At 34.2% G+C, this 12,839-nt stretch overlaps 1 long non-coding RNA gene across 3 annotated transcripts; it reads right to left on the reverse strand.

Annotated features, from left to right (window-relative positions):
• Window positions 1–285: 285 nt before the first annotated feature.
• LOC150036030 (uncharacterized) lies at window positions 286–5,548 on the reverse strand. 3 transcript variants are annotated; one of them, XR_016529780.1, is made up of 4 exons: window positions 4,946–5,548; window positions 3,703–3,781; window positions 650–2,166; window positions 286–557 (listed from the first exon to the last, which is right to left on the reverse strand). It is a non-coding gene; the product is annotated as an uncharacterized LOC150036030 (long non-coding RNA). The 3 variants fall into 3 exon arrangements; XR_016529778.1 differs by having other exon boundaries at window positions 650–3,781; XR_016529779.1 differs by having other exon boundaries at window positions 3,703–5,548.
• Between the last annotated feature and the right edge of the window lie 7,291 nt (window positions 5,549–12,839).

Consider the following 12,839-nt stretch of genomic DNA (forward strand, 5'->3'; position numbering starts at 1 on the left):
CAGTTTTATACATAAAACGGCATTTATAATATAAAAAGTGACTATTTCATGGTTCAGTCTTATGTAAACTCTTTATATAGGATACCCCCACTCACATATCTCTATATGAACGATTCAAGATCACATCGTTTGTACTATCTACAAAGTGGGCCGCATCCATAGTGTCCCCAGAATAAGGCGCCCAACCTTATTCATATACTATAGACCATTTTGGCTATATATTTGAACTTGATCCACATTTATGTCACTACATAAAGTTCAAATTACATTAAATAGCCTCGGAACCTTAGTTTATTGGATTCAAGATTACAATTTCACTAACAACTTTATCGAAAAACAAAACAGAATATATTTATTAATTTACAAACTACGAGTTTTAGGACATAAAATCCAACAGAACCTTCCCACCCAGGTAAGACAAACACAAAATCGCCATTCGTGTCACAAACACCAAGAACATTCGTGGTGATTTCACCCTTTCTTGTCTTGTACCTTGGTCGATCAGTGGCACTCATACTGACCTTTATGTACGTACCATCTAACGCATCTAGACAATCCTGTGGGAACACAATGTATGAAATATTCATATACATAAGTTATCTAAACTAGACATGGACAACGCATCAACATTTGTTTATATTCACTATACCTCAAACCATCTCCATCTCAGATCTGTATAAGAGGTTGTGATTGGCAAATATTTTTTCAACAGTACTTCATGTAGTCGTAAAACGGCGTTGAGAATGGAGTTGAAATGCCAAGAAACTATTTCACCAGACCTAACGAACTGTCTATGAACTACTCTGTTCTTCACATCATAGGCTAAGATATGCAGGAACATGGCGACCATCTCCTCAACATCTACAACTTCTATTCCCACTAATCCACTAATTATCCTTAGTAAAGTACATAAAATGGCAAAACATCTTCTATCTATTCGCATGCTTTCACGTCAACTTAAATCAGACTCATGGATTAGTCTATGTATGGCAAGTATTCTATCCTCTTATGGTCATCGAGTAACAACTCTATTATTTGCAGTAATTGACGTTGGGTAGTTGTGAACACCGTTAGTATGGTTACTATTTATTGGGGGTCCATTATACCATAGATAACAAAATTGGCTCCTGAAATATTTATTCATGAGTGGTTTTTTAAATTTACGCAAAATTTAATTTTAGTTTCAAATTGGTGTACTTTTAATCTAATTAAGAATATACTTATCATGGAGTTTTAAATGTATGCAAAATTGTATGTTATAGCTTAGTAATAGTAGCTTGCAATACTTTTTAATGTTTAGCATTAAGATTGAAATTTTTATTTAAATTTAGAGTGCAAATGGATGAAATTGAAAGTTTGAAGTAAAAATGCATATTTTTTTTTTCTTTTTCTCTCTTTTCTACTTCCTTAACAAATAAGTTTAAATCGTTATCCGTAGACTTTTAAGTTTTTTCACCTTAATCCTTAAAGACAATTATTCGTAGCTGTTACTTTACTTTTAATTTACCAATAAAAAAATTTGTTTGCATTTTTATCAAATATATTCAACCCTACCAAATGAAGCTATCAAATGGGTATTATTAACGTTTGTTGCTGATCACTAGCATGCTTTAATCCATAGATGAGTGCTAGCCCTACAAACTTTTTTTTTTAATCAACAACAATAATCATATTCAATTTCACAAAATGTCGAATAATTTTATTTTTGAATATGAACATGGAAATTAAAATTCTCATTGATAAAATAGTCTTGATTTTAGTAGGTTTCATTTTAGACTCATGATGAAATCTTGAGTTTTAAATGAAACAGAAAAATGTGATGAAGCCTAACAAGTATTTAGGAAAAAATCAAGAAACAACTGAAAGAAAAGATTAATAACTGAAAGAAAATCAACTGCAAAAGCATAACAAATATATAACTAAATTATTTTCAGAATTTAAGTTTTGTATGAATAAATACTTCAAATATATAGGATGAAATTTGAGAAAAGAAGTACAGATTAGCTTCCACCCAACCTATAACACATGAAGAAAAAGATATTAAATCAACCATAGAAATAAACAAGAATGACATAAAAGAAAATAAAATTGAGACAAAGAAGAGGACCACCTTACGTACAATAGGAGGAAATGTGAAGCTTCGCTTGTTCTCTAATAAGTTGAACACTATGACAATCAATAAACAGATGCTTTAATAATAATATAAGGAAAAAAGTGAAAGTGACTTAACAGGAGATGCGATAAGCAATGCAAAAGAGAAGGAGGGGGAAGTGACTTATCAATAATGGTGTGGTGAAGATGGGGTTGTCCTCATAGTTGTAAGGAAAAGATGTCTCATTTATAGAGAAGAGAAATAAAGTACACCTTGGAAATAAGTAGGTCTCATTCATGGGTAGGTCAAGTTTTAGGTCTCATTCATGAGTAGGTCATGGGTAGGAAAAGAAGTGTACCTTGGAAATAGGTCTCATTCATGGATAGGTCAAGTTTAGGTGTACTTATGGTAATAAGTACACATTGGAAACCCCACCTAGTGAAATAATTGAATAGTGTACCATTGAGATTGGGAACCAAACACATCAATTTCACTATTGTCAATCAATTTTACTACTATCAATCACATCAACAAGGTACTTGCAAATCACTACTTTAAGAACTACTTGCAATCAAACTAGAGTAAACCAAACAAGAACAACTTGGGAACCAAACAAGAGTTATGACATAGTTGCAAGTGGAAAAAAAATAAGGAAGCCAACAAACAATCAACTATCTTAGTATTATGCTTAGACAATAAGAACCAGCCTCAGAGTAACAAAATTCTTTCTTAAGTCGTTCTAAATTTTGGATAATATGATGTATCATGGTAAATCAGATGCATTGATCATTAGAGTCAATGCAAAAAGAGTAATTGAACTAGTAGCAAAATAATCAAAGAACTAGAACAGTAACAATGCAAAAAGAGTCATTAAAATAGTAGCAAAATAATCAAAGACCGATAATCAAAGACCAATAATCAAAGACCAATAATCAAAGACCAAGAACAGAAGCAATGCAAAAAGAGTCATAAAAATAGTAGCAAAATAATCAAAGACCGATAATCAAAGACCAATAATCAAAGACCAAGAACAGTAGCAATGCAAAAAGAGTCATTGAAATAGTAGCAAAATAATCAAAGATCGATAAGCAAAGACCAATAATCAAAGACCACGAACAGTAGCAATGCAAAAAGAATCATTGAAATAGTGGCAAAATAATCAAAGACCGATAATCAAAGACCAATAATCAAAGACAAAGAACAGTAGCAATGCAAAAACAATCATTGAAATAGTAGCAAAATAATCAAAGATCGATAATCAAAGTCCAATAATTAAACACTAAGAACAGTAGCAAAGTAAAAATAGTCATTGAAATAGTAGCAAAATAATCAAAGACCGATAATCAAAGATATAATAGAATAGAACACGGAAATCAAGCATAGAGATCGATAATCAGACAAAAACAGTCATTGAACAGAACAAATACATTGATCATCAGAGACCAACAATCAACGATCAAGAACAGACCACTGAAATCAATCATAGAGAAAAATAATCAGAGTAAGTTGAAAAGATGTGTAAAAAATAAGCTTATGTTTGTCAAGAAAAAAAAAAAGGAAAAAAATATACATTGGCTCATCATCGGCTGGTGAAGAGAAAGAAGACTTACCATTGTATCTGATAGCCCTACCAAGATCCGAACACCATCCTCCACCCCCTATCATGCTTCAAACGAGGATCTCCATCCCCTACCAAGCAAGATCTAAGCTTCAATGTGATTGTACGATTTCATACTTAGATAAACGGAGGGTCAACACAAAAGATTGGAGAACCGAAAGAAATGGTAAGGGGAAACCCTCGTTTGGAGCAAAAAGAACAAAGAGAACCGAAAGAAGCGGCAAGATAAAGGAGGAATGGGAGTGGCGTTCAGAATGGTAAGATGAAAGAGGAAGTCGAAAGAAAGGGTTATAGATCTAGAGAAAAACACAGATCTAGACTACCAAACATACTGTAGTCTAAATCTACGAAGGATTTCTTCAAATCTGACCAAAGAGAATCACGATGGCAGTCAATTAGCAGACACGGAGAATAAGAAGTTCCAAAACCCACCAGGAACGATGCCGATCGGGAACAATGGCGAAACCCAAGGAGAAGGATGGAAGGAAATGGAGCAAAATAATCGAGCGATAATTAGAGTAAGGAAAATGAGGGAGAGCAAAATAATTGACCCACATAATCTCTACTTAAGTGAGATTTGGGCTCCAACTAAAATAGTTGGAGCTCCAAACGTTAGGTGGGCTATAATAATCCACCCACCCAACTCTAAATAGGGGGCCAAACGCTCCTTAGGGTTTTTAGATAGACCTTTTCGGACCCTAAATTTTGAGAAATAGGATTGACTAGTCCTTGAAGTTGGTGGCGTTAATATTTTTCGCTTGCTACATAGCAAACTAACTTTTTGTTGTCTTTTAATGATGACATGGAAAGTTAAGTAGGTAATAAATAGTAAAATTAATAGTAAGAATAGAATACCATTTTCTCTCTCATAATCTCCCTCGTCTTCCTCCATTTTCATTTGGGTATTTGTCAAATTTTCCCAAAAGAATGATTTTTTAACCCAATAAAATCTCAAACCACAATTTTTCCATTTTAGTATGGTAAAAGCTTTCAATTTTTAAACATTTCATGACGAAGAACCCACGGATTCTAATGAAGTAATCCAATCAGATGTTTGTTTACATTTTGTAGACAGAGGAAAAGAGGATCAAGCATTCGAATTAGAAGGGGGAGCTTGGGAAGCTTATCAATGGCAAATTTAGCCTTTTTGATTGGTGAATCCACAACTTTGCTTGGGATGTCGTAGAATTGAATGATGGTGTGAGCAGATAAACAAGTAAGGCGATCGTGAATACCTTTGATGGTGTAGATGTGGACTTTGCTGTGGCGATCCTTTGGCCGGTGGATCTAACAAAGAGGCTGCCTCTAGGAACTTGTAAGATCTCACCTCCGATAAATTTCATGCCCATTTTGGGTCTCAGTTTGCATGTTCTTCTAAAGTTGGGTTGAGAAAGGATTTGTTTAGTGTTTTAACGGCGTTGGAATCCATGGGTTCTTCTACATGAAAGGTTAAAAAATTGGAAGATTTGACCATGCCAAAATGGAAAAGTGGTGGTTTCAGATTTTATTGGGTTTAAAAAGCATTCTTACTATAAAAATTGCCAAATACCAAAATGAAAATAGAGGAAGAGGAGGGAGACCATGAGAGAGAAAATGAGATTTTGTTATCATTATTAATTGGAAAATTGACAAAAATGACCTATTGGAAGTTTTCCTTTGGAAAAAATGACCACTTTTAAAAAAGAATGTATTTTTTACCTCTCATAGGTAGGAGACCATTATACCAGTTTTTAGGAAAAAGATTCAAAACCACAATCCCTCTCTCCATGACCATTTTTTTTGTTTAACCCTTCAAATTCCTTCCAAAACTCCTCATATTCTTTCAGTTTTCTTCAACATTTCGGTTCATCATCTTCAAGTTCATCTTCATCAAGTAAGTATTTACGCACATTTTAGAGGGTTTTGGTTTTGGACTTTTTTACATTGTTCTTGATTTCATGTTTCTATGTATCTTTATCCTTTATTATGTTATAATAGTGAATTTTGATATTGTGTGAGCTCATTTGATTTAGAAAAATTTATTTTTTTTGGTAACAAGTTTATGGGGTTTTATGGGGTTTCATAATTGTTTTAGATTTTTTGTAAAAAAAAAAATTGTTGCATTTTAGAATGATTTTGAGGCCTATAGATAGTATATGAATTGATTTGTACATTAGAAATAATTTTTTTTTTTGCTTTAAACTCTGATTTTTGAATTTTGAGATGTCTCCAATTCGATGAATCCCGACCCGGCTTCTTTAGATCTTGATCGGACGGGACTTGTTGTGGGGAATTGGGATCAGGAAGGGGGAACTGAGCTTGTTTGTATCGACTGAGAAGGGGGGCGGGCTGAGCGAGATAGGGCAAGGCCGTGCGAGAAGGGAAGGGGACCGAGCGAGTGTGAACAAGAAGGGGAAGGGTCAGTTTTTGGCTTGGTCCCGAGATCAACCGGGTATGGGGCTGGGCCAAAAAGCAGGAATAAGTGGACCAGGCGACTTGGGAAATAGGACGGGACCAGGCGAGAGGGGTAAAGGATGTTCCTGTTTTCTGGCCCAGTCTCAGGCCCGACTGGGTATGAGACTAGGCCAAAAACAGGAACGGGGACTGGGTGACTTGAGACTGGGAAGAGGCAGACGGGACCGAGTCATCTTCGAAGGTAGTTAAGGCTGGGCCAAAAACCAGTAGCTATAAGGTTGGGATCAGGCGACTCAGGACTGGGTTTATGACGTGATTGGTCACTGTCGTGCATCTTTTAACACTCTGTTTATGCACTCTGCGAGGTTTGTCGTCATTTGATTATACCTTCTGTTACATTGGTACACCCTAGCCCACCACTCAGGACCAATATCTTGTAGGTAATTGCGTGGACCTGGATACCCTGCAAATTGACTCTAATGGTAATTGAACACAGACTCATGACTTGTCTTGGCTGCTTTGTCGAAAATATCCAAAATATCTTTATTCTTGAAATTAGTTAATAAATTAGCTTTCAAGTGATGGATGCAGATACCATGAAATGCTTTTGGAAAGATCGTGATAATTGTATTTTTTATGCTTAGGTGTCTATCTGCTACGATAATCAAATCACAAACTTGCCCAGTTGCATATCTTAATTGCTGAAAGAACCACACCCAAGATTCATCAGTTTCTCCACCAGGTATACCGAACGCGGCTGGGTATATTTGATTATTTCCATTGACCCCAGTCGCAAGCAGAAGTTTACCACTGCACTTACCCCTTAAATGCATTCCATCTACAATTAAATAGGGTGAATGTAGTTTAGAAACCCCCTAATGGAAGCATCAAGAGCCATGAAGACGTGCTTGAAATTTTTTGTACCTAGTGAAGCTCAATCGAGTAATTATACTCATTTTCTTTCTACCTGATGAATACCTGATGAAGCCCGACCGGGTATCTAACTTATTTCAACAATTATTTTATACCCGGTGAAGCTCGACCATGTGATTTTAACTCATTTCCTTTCTACTCGGTGATCGGTGAAGCTGGATCGAGTATCTTCAGAAAAGAATTTTCTCTTCTTTTCATGTTTTCTTTTTATAAATATCAAATGCAGGGCATTATTAAAAAAAAAATAATCAACAAAGCAAGCATAAATCGAATTCCAAAAAGGTCATTTATTTTTGTCAATTTTTCCAGAAATTATCGAACTATTGAATACATACAAAATGAAGTACATACCTTCTTATGGAGTGTACAGAATTACAACTTCGTGAAATAAAAGTTTTGGACTTGATGAAAGACTTCTCGTTCTGGAAATAATTTGGTGAAGAGAAATTTTTGTGGAGTTGTAAACAAATCAAATTTGGTGGAGAATTTTTTGTGTGAATAATTTTTTGTTAATGGTTTTTGGATAAATTAATTTTTTGTGAATAAATTTAGGTGGAGAATTTTGGTGAATTAATTTGGTAGGTTGTTATTGAAATTGAAAGTGTGAATTTAATAAGGGACATAAGAGTAATTGTACAACCAATATTTTCCTAGCTTACATCATTTTCATTATCAAGGGGGTAAAAAAAAACTTGTTTTTTAAAAAATATGTCAAAAATACAAAATCAAACTCCAAATAGGCCATTTTTGTCAATTTTTCTTAGTTGAAAAATTGACAAAAATGACACATTGAAAGTTTTCCTTTGGAAAAATGACCCCTTTTAAAAAGAATGTAGTTTTTTACTAGTTATTACCTATTTAACTTTCCATGTCATTATTAAGAAAAATTAAAAATTAGTTTGCTATGTAACAATTGGAAACACTAACCCTCCACTAACCCCGAGGACTATTTAAACCTATTTCTCAAAACTTAGGGGGCATTTGGGGTGCATGCTTTGGAATCAAAAGTCCAAGAATAAAAAACTTGGGAATTACAAATGTTTGTGTTTAGAGTGTAGGGTTTTGGAAGCATGGGATTTTGAAACCTGTGTTTGGATTCAGGCATGGGTTTGGATAATCTGATTTTTTTTTTTTATATATATATATATATATATTTTAGTGATTGTTTTGTGAAATGTATAACCTCAACTATATCTTGCATTAATTTTTATGATAGTTTTAAAAGAAAATTTTAATATATTCATTTTAAAATGAAATTTACATTAGTTTTGTCTTTTGTACTTTTAAATTAACTCATTTAGTTCATTAATTTCTATGACAATAATGTATGAATGACAATGATTTAATTATTTTTTTATTAAAAAAATAGTTTTTAGTAACAAAGTAACAAAACTTTGAGATTAAGTTTTATTACAAGTTCAGTTTACCTTTAAAATTCTAATTTATCTCTTTTTAACAAATTTATCTTTCGATAACAAAGTAGTAAAGTTTGAAATTTAGTATGCTAACACATTTATAACAAATATAGTTTTGCTTTAAATCTCTAAATTATCTCTTTTTTCTCGTAGTCATGAAATGAATTTTACCTTTGAGATTTGCATTTAATAGCATTCCTAATCCACCAGTCAATTTTTATTTTTATTTTATTTTTTTGTGAAAAAATGAAGAAGGAGAAGAAAATGAGAAATTGAAGGGAAAACATGGAGAAAGGAGGAAAGGAAAAAAAAAAAAATTGTTCGTGATCGCCAATATATGACCTGTTGGGGTTGATGTCCTAAATCTCGTAGGGTTCTATAGTTTGTAAACCTTGTATGAACAAACTTGTATGTGATTAATAATATATGATATTTTTATTCACTTTGTCTATAAAATATGTGATATTTTAGTTGCATTAACCACAAACCAATAAACTAACATCCAAGGTTATCGTTGTAACTTGAACATGTATGTGGAGACATATAGGTGGATCATGTTTAAGTGATAACCTAAATGACTTGTAATATATGGATAAGGTTGGGTACCTTATCCTGGTAACACTACGAGTGTGGCCCGCTTTGTAGATGTTACAAATGTTGTAAAGTGCTACAAATTATCTGATCCTGATAATTCATGTATTAGACATACGAGCGGGGATATTATATACAAAGGAGTTTGTACATGATCGGACCACGAAATGCTTAGTCTGATTATATAACGTCGTTCATAATTGAGACTTTCATTTCACTAGGATGACCATAGGTAACATGACCTTAATCTTGAGTAAGTTGTGAACTCCTGCTTATGAGGGCGATCGTTTGATTTGTATGGGTGAGGGTAACCAGATCGCCGACTCAACAAGCCTACTATTTTGGGAATTCGTCTGATTGGGGAGCTAGAAACTCAGCTACACAAGATGAAATTCACTTCTTCCCCGAAGCAGGTAGATAAATTGCTCTCTTAAGGGCTGATTCCGGGTCTTGAACAATGTGGCGTCACACCCTCTCCTTGCCCGAGAGGGGTTTAGTCATTGTAGGACTATGATCTATTGTTCATTAGAGGGATCAATGGTACTTAAGGGTTAGATGTAACTACAGGGGCAAAACAGTAATTTGGCCCAGTTGTACTTACAAGCAATTTGTGAAAGGTCATCATACTATTGATTGGTTATATCCAATGGACACAGAAATATATTTGTAGTGCGAAGAGTTCAACTGTCGGTCTTTAGTGGAGTGCTTGACAGTTAACAGATGGTGGATAATGTAATTAAAGAGTTTAATTAATTATTCACGTACTGTTGGAGCTTCAAACTACAGGTCCATAAGGTCCCCTTGGTAGCTCAAAAGGATTTAGTTGAGAATAAGTTTTTGGGTTAATTTGAATTGTTCAAATTAATAAGTTGGAATTTAATTATATATGATATAATTAAATTGATTCAATTATATATGATCTAATTGACATAATGTATTTGATACATTATAGTTTAATTTGAGGAATAAATATTTGAATGTGATTCAAATATATTTTCTATGAATGAGATTCATAGTTATTAAATTTAATATAAATATGATTTATATTAAATGCCATAAATTAGAGAAAAATAATTATAGTTTATATTGTATATGATGCAATATTAAACCTATAGCTTACAAATATAATATGATAAGTTGGTTATCATATTCATTTATATTATTTATCATTTTGAATAATAATTCTCCCTTTCTCTCCAACTACCTTAGTGGATGGTTAAGTGGTTTTTTGTGGCAAATGGGATAAAAGAAATTAGTTTCTATTTTTTCAACACTACACAAAAAAATAGAGAGACACACGATTGAGAAGCTTGCTATACGACAATCATCTTCCTAAATCTTCTTCCTCCTTCAAACTTACAAAATCCCTCCTAACCAACATAGTCAGAGCCCACAACTCCTGGGTTCTCACCCTGAGTATACTGAAGGTTCCAAGTGGTTGTGTCTGCGTTTTTGGTTCGTGATTTTCTTGAAGAGGGTTTTCAAGTTTGTTGTTTGAAGAGTTCATGAAAGTTCGAGGGTTGTACGAGAAGAAGCATTCTTCAAAGGTATAATTAGTCAAAAGTATAATAACCCTTCATAGATGCTCGTATGTATAGTTGGGCCAATTTAACGTTTTTCCCTGTAGATGTAACTTGTTAAGTACTACTGTTTGCCTTGTTTTCCTTGTCTTCTCCAAGCATGAGCTACAACTCATGCAGCTCTTCTTTTTGCATGTTGATCTGCAATATAATGAGAAGATTGGAGTGAAAATCGAGCATGCAATCTGTAGAATTTTGAGAGAAAATTCGGTTTGAAGAAAGGTTCTTCAACATAGATTGCTGCAGTGAGTTTTTCTCCTTCATCCCTTGATTCAAGCTTGTTTTGAGTCCCACAACTCAATCTTAAGCACCAAGAGAATAGTGGGGAAGATATTGAGGTGGTCTACAACAAGATATGGAGAAGATAATAGCTGGAAATGGAGCTTTGAAGAAGTTCTACAAGAGGTATGTCTTCAAACCCATTTTTCTGCAAAAGCATGCTTTATATTTTGCCAAAATTAGTAAATTTAAATGCTTAGATGATCCTTGTGCTTCCGCTGCAATTGATACAATTCTACAATTGGTATCAGAGCATCAAATAAGCATTCAATTTGGTTTAATTTTGGTTTGGTGGGTGTTTTATATGAGAAATATGAAACTGATGCACTGATATGATTTTCTGAGTTTTAGCTGTTTAATTATCTTTAATTTCTCTTTTAAATTTGTAATTGGCTCTTGCTTGATGAGCTTTAATGTGGAGTCTGTCATTTATTTGGAGTCATTAGAGTAGAAATTAAGCTGTAAATCGAAGAAACAAGCGAGAGGCCGAGTTGCAGTTCCAGATAAATCAACCTTTATTCTTATCGTCACTGTGGTTCCAGTTTCTAAATGATCGTCGAGCTCCAGATGCTACATGATGTGAAGAAAAGCTAGACGATCGTATAGCAATGGGCGCTGGCCGTTGTGATGTTAAACGCTAGACGATCGTGTACCTGTGGGAGCTCAACGATGTGTTCAATTTGCTATACGACAACATTAAACGATCGTTTAGCTTTGGCGTGGGAACTAAACGATACGTTGAATTTACTATATGATAGTACTATACGATCATTTAGCAATGATGCGCGCTAAGCCATGCGATGAAGTGCTACACGATAGTGCTGAGCGATCGTTTAGATGCGGAGCTAAGCGATCGTATAGACGAAGTGCTAAGCGATGCGTTGAAGTTTCTATGTGATGGAACTAAACAAATCATTTACCAACGATGCTGAATGACATGATGATGTTCTATATGATGGAGCTAAGCGATTGTTTAGCTACACGGTAGATACTGAACGATGACATGCAGCGCTAGACAATTGTGTTAAGCAATCGTTTGGTTCTATACGATAGAACTAAGCGATAGTGATGAAGAGTTATACGATAGCCTTGAACGATCGCTTACTTCGATCGTTTATTTTTGATCGGGAACTAAACGATGCGTTGAGTTGCTATGGAATAACACTACATGATTGTTTACCTCTATGCGGGAGCTCGACGATGCGTTGAATGCTATGCGATGGCATTAAACGATCATTTACCTTTCCACGCACTAAATGATCAAGCATTTACTAAACGATATGGCAAAATGCTAGACGATGGTTGTCATTGCTAAACGATGAGACTTAGTGAGATGTTGAACATGTGCAAGGGCTGCCGGTTCTCTTGTGGTCTGGTTCGGTTCAGCTTTGAATGGTTCTTGGCTGGTCTGGTTCAGACGGTTCGGGTCGGTTCAAGCTACTTGAGTGTGTTTTGGAGTGGTTTGAGTGGTCCAGAGCGGTCTAGAAGATGTTTTGTAATAATTAGGTTTTGTTTGCTTGTTTTTGCCAAAACTAAAACCATATTAGTCTGTGTTTAATTATTTATGCATTTGATGTATGTTATAATAAGTCTTGTATGTGCATATAGAATGCCATTTAGATTTAAAATCCCACTATAGTAAGCATGTAACATACATTGAAAGTATGTTATAATTGTTATAATATATAGTATGCATGTTAGGGTTTCTTGTATTTAATATAAATGTTATATTAAATTAATGCTCCATGTATGTGGTGGATGTTTAGCATGTCTAAAGTTTTATAAGTTGTTATAAAATTGGGTTAGACATTTAAAATCCATAAACAATAGTTGCATGCTCACGTAGGTTGACCACTTGTTTTAATTGTTAAAACTTATAAAACCTAGGTTACATACTCAACCGGTATATAATCCTATCTAAGGCTGGGGATATTTAA

Source organism: Benincasa hispida, chromosome 5, assembly GCF_027475165.1.
Source record: "Benincasa hispida cultivar pf3 chromosome 5, pf3_genome.v1.1, whole genome shotgun sequence".
In the NCBI taxonomy this organism is placed as follows: Eukaryota; Viridiplantae; Streptophyta; class Magnoliopsida; order Cucurbitales; family Cucurbitaceae; genus Benincasa; species Benincasa hispida.